The sequence below is a fragment of the Pan troglodytes genome, chromosome X (genome assembly GCF_028858775.2).
Source record: "Pan troglodytes isolate AG18354 chromosome X, NHGRI_mPanTro3-v2.0_pri, whole genome shotgun sequence".
NCBI lineage: Eukaryota > Metazoa > Chordata > Mammalia > Primates > Hominidae > Pan > Pan troglodytes.
Window position 1 is genome coordinate 49,707,096 of NC_072421.2, and position 24,055 is coordinate 49,731,150.

At 44.5% G+C, this 24,055-nt stretch overlaps 1 pseudogene; it reads right to left on the minus strand.

Moving 5' to 3' along the window:
* Positions 1-16,431: 16,431 nt before the first annotated feature.
* On the minus strand, positions 16,432-18,025 carry LOC465632 (voltage-dependent anion-selective channel protein 1-like; annotated as a pseudogene).
* Between the last annotated feature and the right edge of the window lie 6,030 nt (positions 18,026-24,055).

Consider the following 24,055-nt stretch of genomic DNA (forward strand, 5'->3'; position numbering starts at 1 on the left):
ACCCTTCTGTCTCCCTCTTTCACTCCTGATATTGGTTTTATGTCTTCTCTTTGTTTTTTGTTTGTTTGTATTTTTGGTCAGTCTGGCTAGTTAGATCAATTTTATTAATCTTTCCAGGGAACTAGCTTTTGGTTTCATTGATTTTTTTTCTATTGTTATTCATTTTCAATTGTCTTGATTTCTTCTCTTATCTTTATTATGTTCTTCCATCAGCTTGCTTTAGGTTTATTTGTCTTTTTCTCATTTTGTAAGGTGGAAGCTTAGATGTGAGGCTTTTGTTTCTATTTTTTCTTCCTATTGTCCAAACCCAAGCTTTCATTTCTAACGTAAGCATTTCATGCTATAATTTTTCCTCTAAGCACTGCTTTATGTCACAAATTTTGACGTGTTGTGTTTTTGGTGTCATTTAATTCAAACTATTTTCTAAACTGCTTTGCGACTTATTATTTGGTTATAAATAGGTTATTTATAAGTATGTTCAATTTCCAAATATTTGGAGATTTTCTAGATATTTTTGTCATTGATTTCTAGTTTAGTTTCATTATAGTTAGAAAACATCCTGTGCATTATTTCAGCTCTTTTAAATGTGTTTAGATTTTTGTTATGACCTAGATAATCCAAGATTATCTCCCCATGTCAAGATGCTTAACTTAATCACATCTGCGAAGTTCCTTTGCCGTGAAAGATAATATATTCACAGATTCTGGAAATTAGGATATGGGCATCTTTGGGGGCCATATTCTTCATACCACACCCCGTTTCCCTCCCTAAGCGTTTGTAGTGACTGTCACTGTCCCCACATTGGACCACAGAGGTGGACACGGATGGGGCCTAGCTCTGTCAATAGCAAGGAGAAAAATACAGCAGTGGTTGACAGCCACTAGGAATAATAATAATGACAATGTTGATAATAACAGCTACCATTTACCCCAGGCTTGGCATGTGCCATCGCTTTGCAGGGATCATAGGTGCCACCATTCCTATTCTACAACGAGAAATCTGAGGTCCAGGGAGGCTCTATGATTTGCCTGGTGTCACACAGATGGCAGGCAGCAGAAGAGCCAGGGTTAGTGCTCAGACTTTCTCTGCAGCCTGTGCCCCTAAGCCCTACCTCAAGTCATTACCCCTGAGGAGTTGGAGGGAGGCCTCCTCAGAGTGGATCATTTATGGAGCTAGACCTGTAGGATGGATTTTAGGAATTCGCTAGTGGCCAAATAGCTATCACTTCTGGACCTGCAAAGAGGCTGTTTGACTTCACCTTTCTCTCTCTCTGTCTCTCTCCCCCTTCCTCCTTCTCTCTCTCTCTCTCTCTGACACACACACACACACACACACACCACACACACACACACACACCATGGTGTCTTATATTCATGGTTTAACCTCTATTGCTCAGGGTTACTTATGAGTGGGGTGGGAATCATGACCCACAACACACATGGCAGCCTGCCCTACACAAAACTCTGCAGCTAGTGTAGAAACACCCACAGCCCTGTCTCCCATTAAAGTGGCCTCTGTTGTTGAAGGTCAGCAGGAGGCAGTCTGGGGGAGTTAGTTTCCTGTGGGCATCTTGGGAATGGGTGAGCAGCAGACTGTGAATGGTGCAGATGTCTGGACCAGGACTTCTGGGACACCTCACTATATCTTTCCCCAAATCCCTATGCCTGCTGGCTACTGGGGCCTGTCACAACATCCCTGTTAAGGCAGAACTGGAAATGTCTCCCAGATCCAGATGAAACTTCAGATCCAGACTGAGAGTCCAGGGCAATTTGCCTAGGGCTGGAAGAGGTTGGGTGATATTACTGAAGGAGGCGCTGGGGTGAGTGTCACCTCAGGAGATGGGAGGACACTGCAGAGCTGGGTCTGTGAGAACAGAGAAGGGACCCTGGGAGGGACAGGAGCAGCGTGAGCATAGGGAGTGCCCCAACTGCGGTCATCCTGGCATTGGCATTTGGCCCCAGCTCTGCCCCACCCTAGCTGGAGGGCCTGAGCCAGGGACCTGCCTTCTCAGTGCCTCAGTGTCCTCATCTGTGACAGAGGTGACAGGGTTTTCTTCCAAGGGTCCTAGTGGGAATTAAATGAGATAGCACATAAGAAGGGCTTAGGATACTGCAAGTCAGATCTGTGATTACCTAAAACAAAGTTGTTCTTTAAATTTAAGATTGATACTTTCTTGTTATGGCTCATGGAAAAAATAAATTAATTAATTAAAAAATAAATTTAAGATTGAAAGCTTCATGACACTTTTACCATATTTCATCAAATCTCAGATGCTATAGATTGTGTGTCACACTCTTATTGTAAGTAACCCTAAGAAAGAAAGAATGCTACTAATTGAACTCTGACCTGTTGCCTTCTCAACTCAGTGACTGTATGATGCATTCCTGATTTCAGATACATTAAAATATTTTAAGGCTGAGTGCACTGGCTCACACTGGTAAACGCAGCACTTTGGGAGGCCAAGGCAGGATGATCACTTGAGCCCAGGAGTTCCAGACCAGCCTGGGCAACATAGAGAGACCCCATATCTACAAAAAAGTAAAAAATTAGCCAGGCTTGGTGGTGCATGCCTGTAGCCTTTGCTACTTGGGAGGATGAGGTGGGAGGATCATTTGAGCTCAGGAGTTTGACATGCAGCGAGCTATAATCATGGCACTGCACTCCAGCCTGGGTGATAGAGTGAGACCCTATCTTAAAATATATATATTTATGTATAATATAAAAATATATTTTAAAGTACATTTTAGAATTGATAAAATAGGACATTTTTCATTATTTAATTTTACAGTTACCTTCTGTGGCAATTGTTTCTAATTTTGTATAGTGATAGAATCTTTTCAAAACATTTCGTTTAAGAACAAAAGCGATTTGACCTTAGGGAAACTTTGAGATGGCTCTACTAGTCTAAAAGGGATTGTGACAGGGCAGTCCCCTCAGGTGGGAAGTGAGTGACTGGAGTTCAGGAATCACTGCTGAAGTCATGCCTCAGGGCATGCCTGGCCCCTCAGCCTCTCCCAGCTGCCCAGAAGGACCTTCCTGGGGGCAGATACACAATCACACCCCATGGTGCCCACTTTGAGGATGGATGCCCAGGCTGGGATGGAAGGAAGAGGAGTTAATCCACTGATTCAGCATCTGTCCAAGGATGCCCACACAACATCAGGTGCATCCTGACTGCTGGAAACCCGGCAGTCACACAAGCATCACACAAATCCTCAGGTGTCACAGTCTGGTGAGGGAGGCTGACACACAGAAACACAAAAAAATAAAAAGAAAAGGAAAAGGCATAGCAGTAGGTAGTTATGAGGATGGAACTCTGGATCCAGATGGACTAGGTTCAAATCCTGGTTCCATGATTTCCCAGCTGTGTGATCTCTGGCAGGTTACTTAACCTCTCTGTTTCTCAGGTGCCTCATTTGTAAAATGGAGGAAACAACATTATTTATTTCATTCGGTTATTGTGAGGACTATTAGGTGAGTTAGTATTTGTGAAGAACTTAGAATGGGTCCTGACATAACATTAAATGTTCAATATGTGCTTGCTAATGAAAACACTTTAAAGCATCGAATTAGAAGTGCAGCCCATGAGACCGGGCACAGTGGCTCATGCCTGTAATCTCAGCACTTTGGGAGGGCAAGGCTTGCAGATCATCTGAGGTCAGGAGTTCGAGACCAGCCTGGCCAACATAGTGAAACCCCCATCTCTACTAAAAATACAAAAATTAGTGGGACATGATGGCGCACACCTGTAATCCCAGCTACTCAGGAGGCTGAGGCAGGAGAATCACTTGAACCTACGAGTCAGAGGTTGCAGTGAGCTGAGATCAGGCCACTACACCAGCCTGGGCAACAGAGAGAGACTCTGTCTGAAAAAAAAAAAAAAAAAGAAATGCAGCCCACGGAAGATCAAGAAGGGAAATGGGAAGAGAACATAATGTAAAGTGGGGATGCTAAAAGCACTACCCTCCAAGGTTTGCTGTGCTTATTTCATTACGTCTTTCTTAACGTGTAGTCATAGTGTTAAGTCTCCATCCCTTAGCAGGAGCCCTGTCCCCCTCCTCCATTCTGGATGCCACTTTTGTTATTGCAGCTCCAGGCTCCGAGATTTCCCTGTGACTCCCAACTGAACTGGTTGGCGCTTTCCGAACTGATATGGAGCCCCCTTTCCTTGCCTGAAGTCCAGTTGGGCTTCAGGACTTTACACCGGGCTCCCTGGAGGAGGTCTGTCTCCTCCCCACTGTTAAGATCTGGGGATTCTTGTCCTCTCATTGTCAGTCTGAATAAGTCTCATTGTATCTTCATTCAAGTCATAAAGGTTAAGGTCAACCAATGGTATTTGTCAGTGAGTGAATGAAGACTGACCAAATGAAGCAAAAAGAGATGGTTTACCATCTCCCAAGCTCCTGAGTCAGCCCTCCCCAAGCCCACCCATCTGAGACAGCCTATGGAGTGGTGTGGGGCCAGACCTCAGGTTAACAAAGCTCTGTCTTCCCCTCCTTCTGTTGGGATGAGGCACTAGGCTGTTGGGATTGGACACACACACACACACACACACACACACACACGCACACACACCCATCCACTTTTCCCTGCTTAAAGTGTTGTCCTGTAAAAGGCATTCCCCCTGCCCCCTGTCCCCCGCAGGCACACACAGGTCCCATCCATTCTTTTTTTTTTAACTTTATTATTATTATACTTTAAGATTTATGGTACATGTGCACAACATGCAGGTTTGTTACATAGGTATACATGTGCCATGTTGGTGTGCTGCACCCAGTAACTCGCCATTTAGCATTAGGTATATCTCCTGATGCTATATCTCCCCACTCCCTCCACCCCACAACAGTCCCCACTGTGTGATGTTCCCCTTCCTGTGTCCATGTGTTCTCATTGTTCAATTCCCACCTATGAGTGAGAACATGCGGTATTTGGTTTTTTGTCCTTGCGATAGTTTGCTGAGAATGATGGTTTCCAGCTTCATCCATGTCCCTACAAAGGACATGAACTTATCCTTTTTTATGGCTGCATAGTATTCCATGGTGTATATGTGCCACATTTTCTTGATCCAGTCTATCATTGTTGGACATTTGGGTTGGTTCCAAGTCTTTGCTATTGTGAATAATGCCGCAATAAACATACGTGTGCATGTGTCTTTATAGCAGCATGATTTATAATCCTTTGGGTATATACCCAGTAATGGGATGACTGGGTCAAATAGTATTTCTAGTTCTAGATCCCTGAGGAATCGCCACACCGACTTCCACAATGGTTGAACTAGTTTCCAGTCCCACCAACAGTGTAAAAGTGTTCCTATTTCTCCACATCCTCTCCAGCACCTGTTGTTTCCTGGCTTTTTGATGATTGCCATTCTAACTGGTGTGAGATGGTATCTCCTTGTGGTTTTGATTTGCATTTCTCTGATGGCCAGTGATAATGAGCATTTTTTCATGCGTTTTTTGGCTGCATAAATGTCTTCTTTTGAGAAGTGTCTGTTCATATCCTTCACCCACTTTTTGATGGGGTTGTTTATTTTTCCTTGTAAATTTGTTTGAGTTCATTGTAGATTCTGGATATTAGCCCTTTGTCAGATGAGTAGATTGCAGAAATTTTCTCCCATTCTGTAGGTTGCCGGTTCACTCTGATGGTGGTTTCTTTTGCTGTGCGAAGCTCTTTAGTTTAATTAGATCCCATTTGTCAATTTTGGCTTTTGTTGCCATTGCTTTTGGTGTTTTAGACATGAAGTCCTTGCCCATGCCTATGTCCTGAATGGTATTGCCTAGGTTTTCTTCTAGGGTTTTTATGGTTTTAGGTCTAACATGTAAGTCTTTAATCCATCTTGAATTAATTTTTGTATAAGGTGTAAGGAAGGGATCCAGTTTCAGCTTTCTACATATGGCTAGCCAGTTTTCCCAGCACCATTTGTTAAATAGGGAATCATTTCCCCATTGCTTGTTTTTGTCAGGGTTGTCAAAGACCAGATAGTTGTAGATATGTGGCATTATTTCTGAGGGCTCTGTTCTGTTCCATTGGTCTATATCTTTGTTTTGGTACCAGTACCATGCTGTTTTGGTTACTGTAGCCTTGTAGTATAGTTTGAAGTCAGGTAGCATGATGCCTCCAGCTTTGTTCTTTAGGCTTAGGATTGACTTGGCCATGTGGGCTCTTTTTTGGTTCCATATGAACTTTAAAGTATTTTTTCCAATTCTGTGAAGAAAGTCATTGGTAGCTTGATGGGGATGGCATTGAATCTACAAATTACCTTGGGCAGTATGGCCATTTTCACGATATTGATTCTTCCTACCCATGAACATGGAATGTACTTCCATTTGTTTGTATCCTCTTTTATTTCATTGAGCAGTGGTTTGTAGTTCTCCTTGAAGAGGTCCTTCACATCCCTTGTAAGTTGGATTCCTAGGTATTTTATTCTCTTTGAAGCAATTGTGAATGGGAGTTCACTCATGATTTGGCTCTCTGTTTGTCTGTCATTGGTGTATAAGAATATTCGTAATTTTTGCACATTGATTTTGTATCCTGAGACTTTGCTGAAGTTGTTTATCAGCTTAAGGAGATTTTGGGCTGAGACGATGGGGTTTTCTAGATATACAATCATGTCATCTGCAAACAGGGACAATTTGACTTCCTCTTTTCCTAATCAAATGCCATTTATTTCCTTCTCCTGCCTGATTGCCCTGGCCAGAACTTCCAACACTATGTTGAATAGGAGTGGTGAGAGAGGGCATCTCTGTCTTGTGCCAGTTTTCAAAGGGAATGCTTCCAGTTTTTGTCCATTCAGTATGATATTGGCTGTGGGTTTGTCATAGATATCTCTTATTATTTTGAGATATGTCCCATCAATACCTAATTTATTGAGAGTTTTTAGCATGAAGGGCTATTGAATTTTGTCAAAGGCCTTTTCTGCATCTATTGAGATAATCATGTGGTTTTTGTCTTTGGTTCTGTTTATATGCTGGATTACATTTATTGATTTTCATATGTTGAACCAGCCTTGCATCCCAGGGATGAAGCCCACTTGATCATGGTGGATAAGCTTTTTGATGTGTTGCTGGATTCGGTTTGCCAGTATTTTATTGACGATTTTTGCGTCAATGTTCATCAGGGATATTGGTCTAAAATTCTCTTTTTTTGTTGTGTCTCTGCCAGGCTTTGGTATCAGGGTGATGCTGGCCTCATAAAATGAGTTAGGGAGGATTCCCTCTTTTTCTATTGATTGGAATAGTTTCAGAAGGAATGGTACCAGCTCCTGTTTGTACCTCTGGTAGAATTCGGCTGTGAATCCATCTGGTCCTGGACTTTTTTTGATTGGTAAGCTCTTAATTATTGCCTCAATTTCAGATCCTGTTATTGGTCTATTCAGAGATTCAACTTCTTCCTGGTTTAGTCTTGGGAGGGTGTATGTGTCGAGGAATTTATCCATTTCTTCTAGATTTTCTAGTTTATTTGCGTAGAGGTGTTTGTAGTATTCTCTGATGGTAGTTTGTATTTCTGTGGAATTGGTGGTGATATCCCCTTTGTCATTTTTTATTGCGTCTATTTGATTCTTCTCTCTTTTCTTCTTTATTAGTCTTGCTAGCAGTCTATCAATTTTGTTGATCTTTTCAAAAAACCAGCTCCTGGATTCATTGATTTTTTGAAGGATTTTTTGTGTCTCTATTTCCTTCAGTTCTGCTCTGATCTTAGTTATTTCTTGCCTTCTGCTAGCTTTTGAATGTGTTTGCTCTTGCTTCTCTAGTTCTTTTAATTGTGATGTTAGGGAATCAATTTTAGATCTTTTCTGCTTTCTCTTGTGGGCATTTAGTGCTATAAATTTCCCTCTACACACTGCTTTGAATGTGTCCCAGAGATTCTGGTATGTTGTGTCTTTGTTCTCGTTGGTTTCAAAGAACATCTTTATTTCTGCCTTCATTTCGTTATGTACCCAGTAGTCATTCAGGAGCAGGTTGTTCAGTTTCCATGTAGTTGAGTGGTTTTGAGTGAGTTTCTTAATCCTGAGTTCTTGTTTGATTGCACTGTGATCTGAGAGACAGTTTGTTATAATTTCTGTTCTTTTACATTTGCTGAGGAGTGCTTTACTTCCAACTATGTGGTCAATTTTGGAATAGGTGTCGTGTGGTACTGAAAAGAATGTATATTCTGTTGATTTGGGGTGGAGAGTTCTGTAGATGTCTATTAGGTCCACTTGGTGCAGAGCTGAGTTCAATTCCTGGATATCCTTGTTAACTTTCTGTCTCATTGATCTGTCTAGTGTTGACAGTGGGGTGTTAAAGTCTCCCAATATTATTGTGTGGGGGTCTAAGTCTCTTTGTAGGTCACTAGGGACTTGCTTTATGAATCTGGGTACTCCTGTATTGGGTGCATATATATTTAGGATAGTTAGCTCTTCTTGTTGAATTGATCCCTTTACCATTATGTAATGGCCTTCTTTGTCTCTTTTGATCTTTGTGGGTTTAAAGTCTGTTTTATCCGAGACTAGGATTGCAACCCCTGCCTTTTTTTGTTTTCCATTTGCTTGGTAGATCTTCCTCCATCCCTTTATTTTGAGCCTATGTGTGTCTCTGCACGTGAGATGGGTTTCCTGAATACAGCACACTGATGGGTCTTGACTCTTTATCCAATTTGCCAGTCTGTGTCTTTTAATTGGAGCATTTAGCCCATTTACATTTAAGGTTAATATTGTTATGTGTGAATTTGATCCTGTCATTATGATGTTAGTTGGTTATTTTGCTCATTAGTTGATGTGGTTTCTTCCTAGCCTTGATGGTCTTTACAATTTGGCATGTTTTTGCAGTGGCTGGTACCAGTTGTTCCTTTCCATGTTTAGTGCTTCCTTCAGGAGCTCTTTTAGGGCAGGCCTGGTGGTGACAAAATCTCTCAGCATTTGCTTGTCTGTAAAGTATTTTATTTCTCCTTCACTTATGAAGCTTAGTTTGGCTGGATATGAAATTCTGGGTTGAAAATTCTTTTCTTTAAGAATGTTGAATATTGGCTCCCACTCTCTTCTGGCTTGTAGAGTTTCTGCCAAGAGATCCGCTGTTCGTCTGATGGGCTTCCCTTTGTGGGTAACCCGACCTTTCTCTCTGGCTGCCCTTAACATTTTTTCCTTCATTTCAACTTTGGTGAATCTGACGATTATGTGTTTTGGAGTTGCACTTCTCGAGGAGTATCTTTGTGGCGTTCTCTGTATTTCCTGAATTTGAATGTTGGTCTGCCTTGCTAGATTGGGGAAGTTCTCCTGGATAATATCCTGCAGAGTGTTTTCCAACTTGGTTCCATTCTCCCTGTCACTTTCAGGTACACCAATCAGACGTAGATTTGGTCTTTTCACATAGTCCCATATTTCTGGGAGGCTTTGTTCATTTCTTTTTATTCTTTTTTCTCTAAACTTCTCTTCTCGCTTCATTTCATTCATTTCGTCTTCCATCGCTGATACCCTTTCTTCCAGTTGATCGCATTGGCTACTGAGGCTTCTGCATTCATCACGTAGTTCTTGTGCCGTGGTTTTCAGCTCCATCAGGTCCTTTAAGGAGTGCTCTGCATTGGTTATTCTAGTTAGACATTCGTCTAATTTTTTTCAAGGTTTTTAACTTCTTTGCCATTGGTTTGAACTTCCTCCTTTAGCTTGGAGTAGTTTGATCTTCTGGAGCCTTCTTCTCTCAACTCGTCAAAGTCATTCTCCATCCAGCTTTGTTCCATTGCTGGTGAGGAGCTGCATTCCTTTGGAGGAGGAGAGGCACTCTGCTTTTTAGAGTTTCCGGTTTTTCTGCTCTGTTTTTTCCCTATCTTTGTAGTTTTATCTACCTTTGGTCTTTGATGATGGTGACATACAGATGGGTTTTTGGTGTGGATGTCCTTTCTGTTTGTTAGTTTTCCTTCTAACAGTCAGGACCCTCAGCTGCAGGTCTGTTGGAGTTTGCTGGAGGTCCACTCCAGACCCTGTTTGCCTGGGTATCAGCAGCGGTGGCTGCAGGACAGTGGATATTGGTGAACCGCAAATGCTGCTGCCTGATTGTTCCTCTGGAAGTTTTGTCTCAGAGGAGTACCCGGCTGTGTGAGGTGTCAGTCTGCCCCTACTGGGGGGTGCCTCCCAGTTAGGCTACTCCGGGGTCAGAGACCCACTTGAGGAGGCAGTCTGCCTGTTCCCACATCTCAAGCTGCGTGCTGGGAGAACCACTACTCTCTTCAAAGCTGCCAGACAGGGACATTTAAGTCTGCAGAGGTTACTGCTAGCTTTTGTTTGTCTGTGCCCTGCCCCCAGAGGTGGAGCCTACAGAGGCAGGCAGGCCTCCTTGAGCTGCAATGGGCTCCACCCAGTTCGAGCTTCCCAGCCACTTTGTTTACCTACTGAAGCCTTGGCAATGGCGGGTGCCCCTCCCCCAGCCTCACTGCCACCTTGCAGTTTGATCTCAGACTGCTGTGCTAGCAATGAGCGAGGCTCCGTGGGCATAGCACCCTCCGAGCCATGCGTGGGATATAATCTCCTGGTGTGCCGTTTGTTAAGCCCATTGGAAAAGCACAGTATTATTAGGGTGGGAGTGTTCCGATTTTCTAGGTGCTGTCTGCACCCCTTTCTTTGACTAGGAAAGGGAATTCCCTGACCCCTTGCACTTCCCTGATGCGGTGATGCCTCACCCTGCTTCAGCTCATGCACGGTGTGCTGCACCCACTGTCCTGCACCCACTGTCTGGCACTCCCCAGTGAGATGAACCCGGTACCTCAGTTGGAAATGCAGAAATCACCTGTCTTCTGCGTCACTCACACTGGGAGCTGTAGACTGGAGCTGTTCTTATTCAGCCATCTTGGCTCCACCCCCCTCAGGTCCTATCCATTCTGCATCATGTCTAGTGAGGGGGGTCTCTGTGGTATAACATGAACCCCATGGTTAATTTTACTCTGCAAGTCATTGGCTATAAGTGGTCATTTAGAGTCTCCCCCACCCCAGGCCAGTAGTTTGCTGCGGACATTGTTGTCCACATTGCTCTGTGCGCACGTGTGAGTGTTTTTTCTTTTTCTTTCTTTCTTTTTTTTTGTTGTTGTTTTTGAGACGAAGTTTCATTCCTGTTGCCCAGGCTGGAGTGCAATGGCAATCTTGGCTCACTGCAACCTCTGCCTCCCAGGTTCAAGCAATTCTCCTGCCTCAGCCTCCCCAGTAGCTGGGACTACAGGCATGCACCACCACGCCCGGCTAATTTTGTATTTTTAGTAGAGCCGGTATTTCTCCATGTTGGTCAGGCTGGTCTCAAACTCCTGACTCAGGTGATCCTCCCGCCTCGGCCTCCCAAGGTGTTGGGATTACAGTGAGCCACCGTGCCTGGTGAGTGTTTTTTCTTTTAAGGTCACATTCTTACAAGTGGAATGGTTTCGTCAAAGGAGCCATTCATTCAACAAACACCTAATGACTGCCTACTCTGTGGTGGGTGCTGTTCTAGGTGCTGGGAATACATCAGGGAATTAGAAGGCCATATGTGCCTGCCTTGATGGAGCGGAAATTCTTGTGAAGGATGTTTCCAGTTTTTATTTTGGTAGATGCTGCCATATTGCTGTCCAATTACCGGCGTCCTCAGCTCACTCCTGGGGTGGGGGCTTTGAGGCAGGTGAATAAACGCCTTGGACTTTGCTCTCTGCATGATCTTCAGGGTCAGGACCTGGGACGGGCGATCTCTCTGGGGTCATGAGTATGAAATGACGGGAGGTGGGGATGGAATGGTCCACTGGGGAGTAGGGAGGTGGAGAAGGAACGGTTTGCAAGGCATTTGCACAGAAGCTTCCTTGATCGCACCACTAGGGGGCCTATGGGAGGAGGGGACAACAAATCAAGGATGGAAACATCCTGCCAGGTGATACCACTGCGGTAGGCAGAGACATAACAGTCAGCTCTGGGAGGCACCACTGGGTAGGGGGCTTGGATCAAACCATTGTGTGTGTTGGGGGGACTCGAAGGGCCGCTTCCACCCCATGCAAGTGGTTGCAGCCCAAGACTCTGAAGAAGGCAGGAATGATGCTACCTTGACTGTCCATAGCCCACACCCACCCTCTCGTTTCCCATCCCAGGCAGGCACCGGCTAGCATGACAGGCCTCCACCTCTCCTCGGGTCCAGTCCCAGCTCCTTGGGCACCGCCTTCTTTGGCTTTTTGACTTTGAAACCGTGGCTTGCGCGTGCAGGGGCACACGATTGGATCCAAGCAGAAGGGAGCGGGCTGCAAGGCTCGTTCTCGGATCTGACTGGTCAACGCGAGCTTTCATTTCTCCTAAGCTTTTTCTCCACGCAGAAGGGGCAAACTCCCGCACCTCAACTCGGTCGCGCGCCGAGCTCCAATTGGCCGCTGGTTCGGCACAGGCGCAATGGTTGCTTGGCCAGAGTTCCGGGCTGCGGTTCCTGGGAATTTTGGGATGAGAAGAGAGATTCGAATCCTGTCTTGGTGCCTCGAGACTGACATTTGTCAAAGGGGCCAAAGATAGTAAATCCTGTAGTAGAATTCACGGAGATCACTGGCTCGTAGCAGCGTTCTGCCTCTTAGTGCACGGGTGATGGGGGCTGACTTCGTGTATGCTCCTGCAGTCTTGTGGTGCCCATTCATCCCTAAACTCAAGTCACAAGCCCAGCAGGCACCCTGCCTCCAGTCAGTCATTCTTGCAGTGTATTCATTTATTAATTCATTTGTTCCATTGCTAAAATTGCATCGTCAGATTTGGGATTTAGGGAAACTTCAAAGAAAAAATTTTATTAAGTAGAATTCCTGCCCTGGTGGAGGGCCCCTCACCCCAGGACCACAGAGCAGGGGTCCCTTAGACGAGCCCAGTCTCCAGCAGCTGGTACTTCTGTGATGAAATATTTTCCCATGTGGGTTTTCTTTTTTCTTTTTTTGATTTTGATTTTTCATTCAAAAGTGGCTTTGTGATGTTATTTATTTATTTATTTTTTAAATTATGCTTTAAGTTCTGGGTTACTTGTGCAGAACGTGCAGTTTTGTTACATTGGTATACACGTGCCCTGGTGGTTTGCTGCACCCATCAACCTGTTACCTACATTAGGTATTTCTCCTAATGTTATCCCTCCCCTAGCCCCCTACCCCCCAACAGGCCCCAGTGTGAGATGTTCCCTTCTCTGTGTCCATGTGTTGTCATTGTTCAACTCCCACTTATGAGTGAGAACATGTGGTGTTTGGTTTTCTGATCTTGTGATAGTTTGCTGAGAATGATGGTTTCCAGCTTCATCCATGTCCCTACAAAGCACATGAACTCATCCTTTTTTACAGCTGCATAGTATTCCATGGTGTATATGTGCCACATTTTCTTAATCCAGTCTATCATTGATGGACATTTGGGTTGGTTCCAAGTCTTTGCTATTGTGAATAGTGCCGCAATAAACATACATGTGCATGTGTCTTTATTGTAGAATGATTTATAATCCTTTGGGTATATGCCCAGTAATGGGATTGCTGGGTCAAATGGTATTTCCAGTTCTAGATCCTTGAGGAATTGCCACACTATCTTCCACAATGGTTGAACTAATTTACACTCCCACCAACAGTGTAAAAGCATTCCTATTTTTCCACAACCTCTCCAGCATCTGTTGTTTCCTGACTTTTCAATGATAGCCATTCTAACTGGCATGAGATCTCATTGTGGTTTTGATTTGCATTTCTCTAATGACCAGTGATGATGAGCATTTTTTCATATGTCTGCTGGCTGCATAAATGTCTTCTTTTGAGAAGTGTCTGTTCATATCCTTTGCCCATTTTTTGATGGGGTTGTTTGTTTTTTTCTTGTAAATTTGTTTAAGTTCTTTGTAGATTCTGGATATTAGCCCTTTGTCAGATGGATAGATTGTGAAAATTTTCTCCCATTCTGGAGGTCGCCTGTTCACTCTGATGATAGATTCTTTTGCTGTGCAGAAGCTCTTTAGTTTACTTAGATCCCATTTGTCAATTTTGGCTTTTGTTGCAATTGCTTTTGGTGTTTTAGACATGAAGTCTTTGCCCATGCCTATGTCCTAAATGGTATTGCCCAGGTTTTCTTCTAGGATTTTTATGGTCCTAGGTTCTGTGTTTAAGTTTTTGATCCATCTTGAGCTCAGTTTTGTAAAAGGTGTAAGGAAAGAGTCCAGTTTCAGTTTTCTGCAAATGGCTAGCCGGTTTTCTGAACACCATTTATTAAATAGGGAATATTTTCCCCATTGCTTGTGTGTGTCAGGTTTGTCAAAGATCAGATGGTTGTAGCTGTGTGGTGTTATTTCTGAGGCCTCCGTTCTGTTCCATTGGTCTATATATCTGTTTTGGTACCAGTACCATACTGTTTTGGTTACTGTAGCCTTGTAGTATAGTTTGAAGTCAGGTAGCGTGATGCCTCCAGCTTTGTTCTTCTTGGGTTTTCTTTCTGCTGTTAATTCCAGAAGTACATTAAGGACCTGGAGCCAGGTTTAATATCTTGAGATGGTACAGCAATCTAGTATTTTTTTTTTTTGAGATGGAGTCTTGCTCTGTTGCCCAGGCTGGAGTGCAGTGGCACAATCTCTGCTCACTGTAACCTCTGCCTCCCAGGTTCAAGCGATTCTCCTGCCTCAGCCTCCCGAGTAGCTGGGATTACAGGCATGCACCACCACGCCAGGCTAATTTTTGTATTTTTAGTAGAGACGGAGTTTCTCCATGTTGACCAGGCTGGTCTTGAACTCCTGACCTCAGGTGATCCACCCACCTCGGCCTCCCAAAGTGCTGGGATTACAGGCGTGAGCCACCTTGCCTGGCTCAGCAATCTGCACAACATAAATCTTTATCTAAAGGCAATTAAAAATTCTTCTGTTCGCAGTGTATGTTTCCAGCATTTCCTCTTGTGATGCATAGGAAAATGAGAAAAATCCACCTAGTGAAAAAAAAAAGTAAATGTAAATGGGAGGAAAAAAGCAACCCCCAAAAGTGAATACAAGCATACGCAAATGAACCTAACTCTTAATCAAAACCATAACCCACAGGGAAAAGTATTCTTCCAGACAACTTTGAATACAGTTTCCTGGCTGTGTCAGTCTTATCACAGAGGAAGGGCTCCATGTGCACAGCCTTCATTATTCAATTTTATTTTCTTTTTGTCAAGAGTTCTGAATGCTTCCTGTTTCTTTTAATCAGGATTTTGACATTTACCTGAAGCCAGATTTCTCCAGGACAAGGGCAGCAAACTGTTAGCAAACAACTCGGACTGTTTTTAAATCAGTTTTTTGTTGGGAATTGCCTCTGAATACAAGTCAGAACTCACAAGAAGGTGGCTGGAGCAGTCTCACTCTTCTCCCTGGTCCCTTCACTTCTCCAGTCCCTGGAGTAGGCCGGGCCACTTGTTTCTGGCTGCTGAAGGCCATACTTGTCACTATCCCTTTCCTAGGATCCTACTCTGAACTCTGTCTTTTCATATCAAAGTGTTTGTTGAGAAGTCATGATTTGTGGCTGCTTCTACTTGCAACTGACTGTCCTATTGGCCCTACTACGGCTCTAAAACCCCACATTATACTCCTCTCCTGGAAAAAGCATAGAAATGGGACTGTTCACAGTGCTATTAGCAGCTATTAATAGCCTGATTGACCAGATGAATGAGTCACTTAGCAAGTGTCTAAGGGAATGAGACATTACCAGAGGGGTAATGAAGCATGGGTCCCTTTTGGTGGACAGGGGAAGGGGATGGAGGAAAAGGTCCTGGAGATTTTCTGGAGACCCAGGGCGCAGTGCAGTTGGCATGGATAATAGAGGAGAAGGAAGAGAGTGCAAAGGGGATGCCAAAAGGAAAAAGGGAAAACCCTGAAGAAACACACCCTGTTTACAGTGTTACTGAGAACGTTCCCTTTCCTTTACATCTTTTAGTGTATGCACTGCCCTTTCTCTGTTAGAGAGCCTCAACGTGTTCCCAAGGCAGAGTACCCAGAACATAGCAGTTTTGTTGAGATAATAGTAAAGATATCAATTAACCTCACACAGGTCTTTTTTTTTTAATTACTTTAAGTTCTGGGATACATGTGCAGAACTTGCAGGTTTGTTACATAGGTATACATGTGCCATGATGGTTTGCTGCACCTATCAACCTGTCATCTAGGTTTTAAGCCCTGCATGCATTAGGTATTTGTCCTAATGCTCTCCCTCCCCTTGCCCCCCACCCTCTGACAGGCTCCGGTGTGTGATGTTCCCCTCCCTGTGTCCATGTCACACAGCTCTTAATAAATAACTGATTCTCTGTCCTATCCAGGCGCTTGCCCTTGTAACATTTTTTTTTGAGGTTTCAATATTTTATTCAAGTTTTTTTTAAGTGATGTTAATTACAGCATTTGAAGGGGAGGATCTAATTCCACACAAAATGGAAGACTCTAAAATGTACCCATTAAACTGCTAAAAAACAAATCGAGTGGTGATAACACAACAGAAGTCCAATGTAGATTCTGAGTGTTGTAACCATATGATTACAATCACACAGACACTTCCAAGCTTATAGATGGAGCTCCTGGAATCTATTTCATACTCTGGTGCAAGGGCAAAAAAAAAAAAACAAACACAACACAAGAAGGAATAAGTCCTGAATTATTGGCTTCATCACATCCACCTTCTCCACCCCAAAATGGCACAAAAGAAACAGTGACCCCACCCTGCAGACCTTTTGGTGTAAAAGAGGTGATGATGAACTGGGGTGGGAACAGGTCATGGAGATCTGTCTAAAAAAGTCCCATTCAGGTGAGTTTGTACACAACATCAAGAAGCGAGCCTCTCATCAATTAGGGTTAGGAAACCAAGGTTCAATTCTCAGGAAATCAAAATTTCATTCATTTACTCAATATGAATTTACAAAGTGCCTACATATTATCAGCTTCCACTTGCAGCCATTTCTAGATAAAAAAGAAACCTGGCATCTCAAAGGGGCCACCAAGTTCCCCCCGAGTCTACCACTGAAAGGACCTTTTTTGGAAATGGGTTTCTTCTGTACCTCCGGAAGGGTAACATCTTAAAGCTGAATCAACTTTAACCTGGAGGGCTAACATATTTAGCAATACTTGCATCCCAGACATACAACATTAAAAGATACACTAAATTCTGAAAGTAGCTATGCTGCAAAATAGTTTAAAATTAAACAATTGTACAGTATTCATTTATGCTTGAAATTCCAGTCCTAGACCAAGCTTGTGGCCACCAGCATTGACGTTCTTCCCATCCAGAAGAGCTGACAGTGTCAGTTTGATACCTGGCTTTAGAGTCTGAGTGTATCCTAAACCTATCAGGCTGGAGTTGTTCACTTTAGCTGAGAAGCAGGCGTCAGGGTCAATCTGATACTTGGCTGCTATTCCAAAGCGCGTGTTACTGTTTCCTGCTGTCCAGGCAAGATTGACAGCAGTCTCCAACTTCTTGTTCACTTTCTGGTAAATGAGGCCGCCAAACTCTGTCCCGTCATTCACATTAGTGTGAAGCCAGAATTCATCAGTCTCGTAGCCAACTGCAAAGTTGCTCTGGGTCACTCTGGACTTTGCAGTCTCAAAATTCATCTGGTAGCCGGCCAGCCAGCCCTTGTAACCCAGCACCAGAGCACCCCGGATGGAAGGCCCAGCAATGTCAAAATCTATGTCGCAGTCCAAGTTAATGTGCTCCTGCTTGTACCCTGTCTTGATTTTAGCATTTTTTCCCCCCCAGTGTTAGGTGAGAAGGATGAATCGAAGATCAGCTTCAGTCCACATGCAAGCTGATCTTCCACGGTAATCTCGGTGCCTAGTGTATTGTCGGTGTTCCATTTCTCCGTAAACGTCAGGCCACACTCAGTTCATCTGTACTTGGTTTCCAGACTGCCTGTCACTTTGGTGGTGTCAGTGTTGGCTGAGCCTGAGCTTGTAAATTCCAATCCATTCTCAGATTTTGTTTTCAAATCAAGCTTTATTAAGCCAAATCCATAGTCCTTGGTGAAGACATCCCTGGCAGATTTGCCAAGATCGGCATACGTGGGTGGCACAGCCATCTTCTGCTCAGAGGCGGTGGCGGCGGGCTCAGAGGTGGCTACAGCGGGCCCTTGCAACATTTCTATGCTGCCTGTGATATCTGTTGAAGTACACTTTTCAAAATGTCACAAGCGTGGCCCTGATACAAATATGGAGTGAACATATATCACAAGGTGCATTCTCTGGCAACTGTTGCTGAGATGAAGTTTGTTGGCAAGACTTTGCTTATTTATTTAGAGACAGGGTCTCGCTATGTTGCCCAGGTCAGAGTGCAGTGGCACAATCTTGGCTTACTGCAGCCTCCAACTCCTGGGCTCAAGTGGTCCCCCTGCTTCAGCCCCCAAGTAGCTGGGACTATAGGTGTGCACCACCACGGCTGGCTAAATTTTTTTTTCTTTTTTGAGACAGGGCCTTGCTCTGTTATCCAGGCAGGAGTGCAATGACATGATGGCTAATTAATTTTTTTTTTTTTTTGCAGAGATGGGTGTCTCTCTATGTTGCCCAAGCTGGTCTTGAACTCCTGGCCTCAGGCGATCCTTCCACCTTGGCCTCCCAAAGCTCTGGGATTACAAGTGTGAGCCACTGAGCCTGACAAGACCTTTAGTAAGCATCAGCCCTGTAAAAGGGAGGGGACAGAAGTATAACTGGGCAGAGGAACAAACGGAACTACAATGGAGAGCCCAACAAAGCCCTGGCCAGCTAATCTGGACAGGAGTTCTGGAGTAAGTGTCTTAGCTTGGGCTACTGGAACACATTAACTATAGACTGGGAGGCTCAAACACAAAGTATTTATTTCTCCCTGTTCTGGAGGCTGGAAGTCCAAAATTAGGGTGCTAGTATGGCTGGGTTCTGGTGAGGGCCCTCTTCTGGTTGCAGACATGCCTACTTCATGTTGTGTCCCTGCATGGTGGAAAGAGAGCTAGCTAGTTCTCTGGCTCTAATCCTATTGGCAGGCACTAATCCCATTAGCAGAGTCCTCATGACCTCATGACCTCTCACAGGCCACACCTCCTAACACTATCACATTGGGATTAGGGTTTCCACATGTGAATTTCGGTGGAGTGGGGAGTGTAGGGGAACAAACATTCAGTCCATTGCAGTGAGTACTGTTCACCTGAGTGTCTTGTGTTGGGCCAAGATGGCCGGCCCTTTATTCCCCCATGGCCTCACTGAGTCACTGCTTGTGGGCCATCCTAGGAAGTATGTGACCTCAGCCCAGGCAGCTCTCTGAAGCTGAGGCAGTCCCTGAAAGAACTTGAAGGGGCCCTGGGTGGTACGGGTTTATGTTTGCATGGTCTATTCCTCTAAAATTCTGGTGGGCTGCTGTTCTTTCAGGTTAACTTAATGAGGGCAACTAGTGGGATGAATCATAACCCTTGCCATTGGAGCTGGTCTTAGACAACTGCACTAGGAAAAGAAAAATATCCAGACTTTTCAAGGACTGTTGGACACAGGGTCTGAGTTGACATTGATATCTAGAGACGCAAAGTGTCATTGTGGCCCCTCTGTTAGAGTGGCGTGTACAAAAGCCAGATAATAAGTAGAGTCCTGGCCCAAGTCCACCTTATAGTGGGACTTTATGGTGCTTACACTGGGGCAATGGGGCCAAGGCCCCAGCTGGTTGTCATTTTACTGGTCTTTGAATGTATAATTGGGATTGACATAATTGGTAGTTAGCGTAACTCCTACATTTGTTCCTTGGCCTGTGGGGTAAGAGCTGGATGTGGGGAAGGCTAAGTGGAAACCTCTGGAACTGCCTGTGTTGGTTTTCTGGGGCTGCCATAACAAAGTATTACAAACTGGGTGGCTTAAATAACAGAAGTTCATCATCTTACAGTTCTGGAGGCCAGAAGTCCAAAATCAAGGTGTTGTCAGGGTTGATTCCTTCTGAGGGCTACGAGGGAGAATCTGTTCCTTGCCTCTTCCCTAGCTTCTGGCGGTTTGCTGCCAATCTTTGGCTTTCCTTGGCTTGTAAAAGCATCACTCCAATTTCTGCCTTCATCTTCACGTGGCATGTGTGTGTGTGTGTGTGTGTGTGTGTCTCTATGTGTCTGTGTGTCTGTGTCCAAATTTCCCTTTAAGAACACCAGTCATATTGGATTAGGGGCCCACCTGCTTTAGTATGATCTCATCCTAACTTAACTAATTTACATCTGTAATGCCTTTATTTCCATATAAGATTACTTTCTGAAGTAGTGGGGGTTAGGACTCCAACATCTGAATTGCAGTGGGGTGGAGGAACACTATTCAACCCATAACACTACCCATCACTCAGCAGAGGATCAAAAGCAATTTTGGATCCTGGGGGTATGGCTGAGATTAGCACCACCTTTAAGAATCTAGAAGATGCAGGGATGGTGAGTCTCATCGTGTCTCCATCTAATTTGTCAGTCTGGCTCCTTCAGAAACTGGCTGGATCCTGAAGGTTGACAGAGGACTGCCACAGTTCAACCAAATAACAGCAGCCCCAGTGGCAGCCAGATGTTGTATCATTTCTAGAGAAGCTTAACATGGCCTCAGGTCCATGGTATGTGGCCCTCAATTTGTCGAATGCATGCTTTTCTATCCCTATCAGAAAATAAGATCAAAAACAGTTTACAATCACACAAAATGGGAGACAATATTCATTTATAGTTTTGTCCCAAAGGTATTTTAACTCCCCTGCCTTCTGTCATAATTAGTAAAAGGGAATCTGGACAGTCTGGATACCCCACAGAACATCACATCAAGTCATGATATCGATTACATTATGTAAGAGGGGGCCAGCACAATGAAGGACTTGGTAAGACACATGGGCTCCAGAGGGTAGGAGATGAACACTGAAAATTCAGGAAACTGCCACGTGCCTACAAATGTTAGGAGTTCAGTGGTCTGGAGTTCAGTCTTAGAACGTTCCCTCCAAAGTAAAGGACAAGCCAGGCACGGTAACTCATGCCTGTAATCCCAGCAGTTTGGAAGGCCAAAGGAGACAGATCGCTTGAGGTCAGGAGATCAAGACCAGACTGGCCAACATGGTGAAATCCCGTAGCCGAGCGTGGTGGTGCAGACCTGTAATCCCAGCTACTTGGGAGGCTAAAGGAGGAGAATCGCTTGAACTCAGGAAGCAGAGGTTGCAGTGAGCTGAGATTGCACCACTGCACTCCAGCCTGGGCAAAAGAGTGAGACTCTGTCTCAAAATGAAAACCAAAAAAAACAAAAAAATCCACAAAGTGAAGGACAGATGATTGCATCTTGCATCTCCCACCATGAAGGAGGGACAATGCCTGGTGGGCTTCATCAGATTCTGCAGGCAGCATATTTGACACCTGGGAATATTGCTTTGGCCCATATACCACATGATATAGAAGGCTACCAGTTTTGAATGGAACCCAGAGCAGGAAAGGGCCTCATAGCAGGTTCAGGATGCAGTTCAAACAGCTCTGCTGCTTGGGCCATGTGACCTGGCAACCACTAGAGTGTTGGAAGTATCAGTGGTGGGAAAAGATGGTATAGAATTTGTAGTAAGCCCCAGTGGGCATATCCAAGCTCAGACTTCTGAGGTTCTGGAGCAGGCCTATGACATGTACAGTGGAGAATTATGCATTTTTAAAAAATTGGCCCTGGGCAGGGCATGGTGGCTCATGCGTGTAATACCAGTACTTTGGGAGGCCGAGGTTGCAGTGAGCCATGATCATTCCACTGCACTCTAGCCTGGGCAACATAGCTAGACAATGTGTGAATTGTTTTTTTTAAAAAAGGCCCAGGCAAATCCTGACACAGGCTACAACATGGATGAACGTGGAGGACATTATGCTAAGTGAAATAAGCCAGTCACAAAAGAACAGATACTATATAATTCCACATATTGTGAGGTACCTAGAGTAGTCAAAATCATAGCGACAAAGCCAAATGGGGGATGCCAGGGGCTGAGGGGAGTGGGGAATGGGGAGTTGTTTAATGAGTGTAGAATTTCAGTTATGCAGCTGGTGCAGTGGCTCACGCCTGTAATCCCAATACTTTGGGAGGCCGAAGCGAGTGGATTGCTTGAGCCTGGGAGTTCAAGACCAATCTGGGCAATATGTCAAAACCTTGTCTCTATCAAAAATACAAAAAATTAGCTGGGTGTGGTGGTGCAGTCCTGTGGTCCCAGCTACTTGGGAGGCTGAAGTAGGAGGATCACTTAAGTTTGGGAGGCAGGCGGAGGTTGCAGTGAGCCGAGATCATACCACTGCACTCCAGCCTGGGTGACAGAGCGAGATCCCATCTCAAAAAAAAAGAAAAAAGAAAAGAAAAGAAAAGAATTTCAGTTATGCAAGATGAAAAGGTTCTGGAGATCTGTTTCACAGCAATGCGAATCGAGTTAACACCACTGGACCATACACTTGGAAATGGTTAAGTTGGTAACAAAGAAGAGATTCAGAATCTCACAAATAAAAATGGTGAACATTGTTTCATATATATATTTATGGCCTTGATGTGTTACTGGGCTGTGGTAGAGATGGAATGCTTGGCCATGGAGCACTGAGACATCATGCACCTGGAGCTGCCGGTCATGAGCTGGGATTCTGAATGCAAATAAGGAGGCCCTCTGGTGTTCACATCTGGCTTTCAGTCGTTTGTCACAGTCCAGTTGTCTGAATAACATTATCTTTTTGTAAAGCATCAGTGGCACTTGTAATAGCCATCCAATGCTTTTATCCTTAGATCCTTTCATCTACTGTTTCCCCCATATATCTCTAATGCCTGATACATCTTGTTCAATCATGCATTCTTTCCCACCTGTATAGTCTCCCAACTCACAAGCAGTGAAAGCTTTAACAGCCAAACCCCTATTTTGTACCAGGGGCTGTCTGTGCTCCATCTGCCGCCAAGGATGGGGTCCTCATTGCCAGCTGATGGTGAATGATCCAGCTCCAAATGCCCATCTTATCTCTTACTCTTCCTTCCTTCCTTCCTCTTTCTCTCTCTCTCTCTCATTTGGAGTCTCACTCTGTCACCCAGGCTGGAGTGCAGTGGTGCAATCTCGGCTCACTGCTACCTCCACCTCCCAGGTTCAAGCGATTCTCCTGCCTCAGCCTCCCAAGTAGCTGGGACTATAGGCGCGTGCCACCACACCTGGTTAATTTTTTGTATTTTTAGTAAAATGAGGTTTCACCGTGTTAGCCAGGATGGTCTCGATCTCCTGACCTCGTGATCTACCCACCTTGGCCTCCCAAGCTGCTGAGATTACAGGCGTGAGCCACTGTGCCTGGCCATCTCTTACTTTCTTAGACTCCTCCCAGTATTATCTATCACAGGGTGGGTTTTCCTGAGTCAGTTGCTGAGATGGAGTTTTGGGTACAAGATTGGGGATCAATTGATATGAAAGGAAGGGGTGAATAAACAGGATCAGGCAGAGGGAGAGCTGAGTGGGATGCAGGCCACACAAAGCCTTGGCCAACCCAGTGGGGAGCTCTGGAGCAGGGACAGCGCAGTAGAGTGTCCCCTGTTTTGGGGAAAGGGCATGACCTTCGAGAGGTAGCTTTTTGCAGCTGGAGCGAACCCTGATGGAGCTGACAACTGGAGGCTGCCTGCCCACTGCACTCCCTGCAGCTGCACAGTGAGTCTTTCCTTGAAAGGTGGTCTGGGTGGTGCATCTCTATGTTTACCTCAAAGTGTCAAATATTTTATTCAACTTATCGTTGAGGAAACAGCAGTATGGTAATGCTGGTTCCTAGAGCATTTGAGGACCTGGATTTATATAATCCTTTATAAAAAAGAATATTAGATTAATACTGTTAGGTTAGGTACAAAACAGATTAATGTGTCACAGGGCAATGAAACCATATCCTTTGGTGTTATCTTTCTGACAGAACAAAAATCATTTTTTTCTCTACTGGACAAACATCTGCAAGTTAATAGAAAACTTCACAGAGTCTAGGCTTTTGATCAATAGTAGACAGTGTATCAAAGAAAGGCACATTCTACTTACAGAATTCAGTAGTTCCTGGGCGAGCCTGTTAAACAATGCTCCAATATGACATTAAAAAGACATGCTGTTGCTTGAGCCCAGGAGTTTGAGGTTATAGTGAGCTATGATCATACAATTGCCCTCCAGCCTGGACAACAGCACG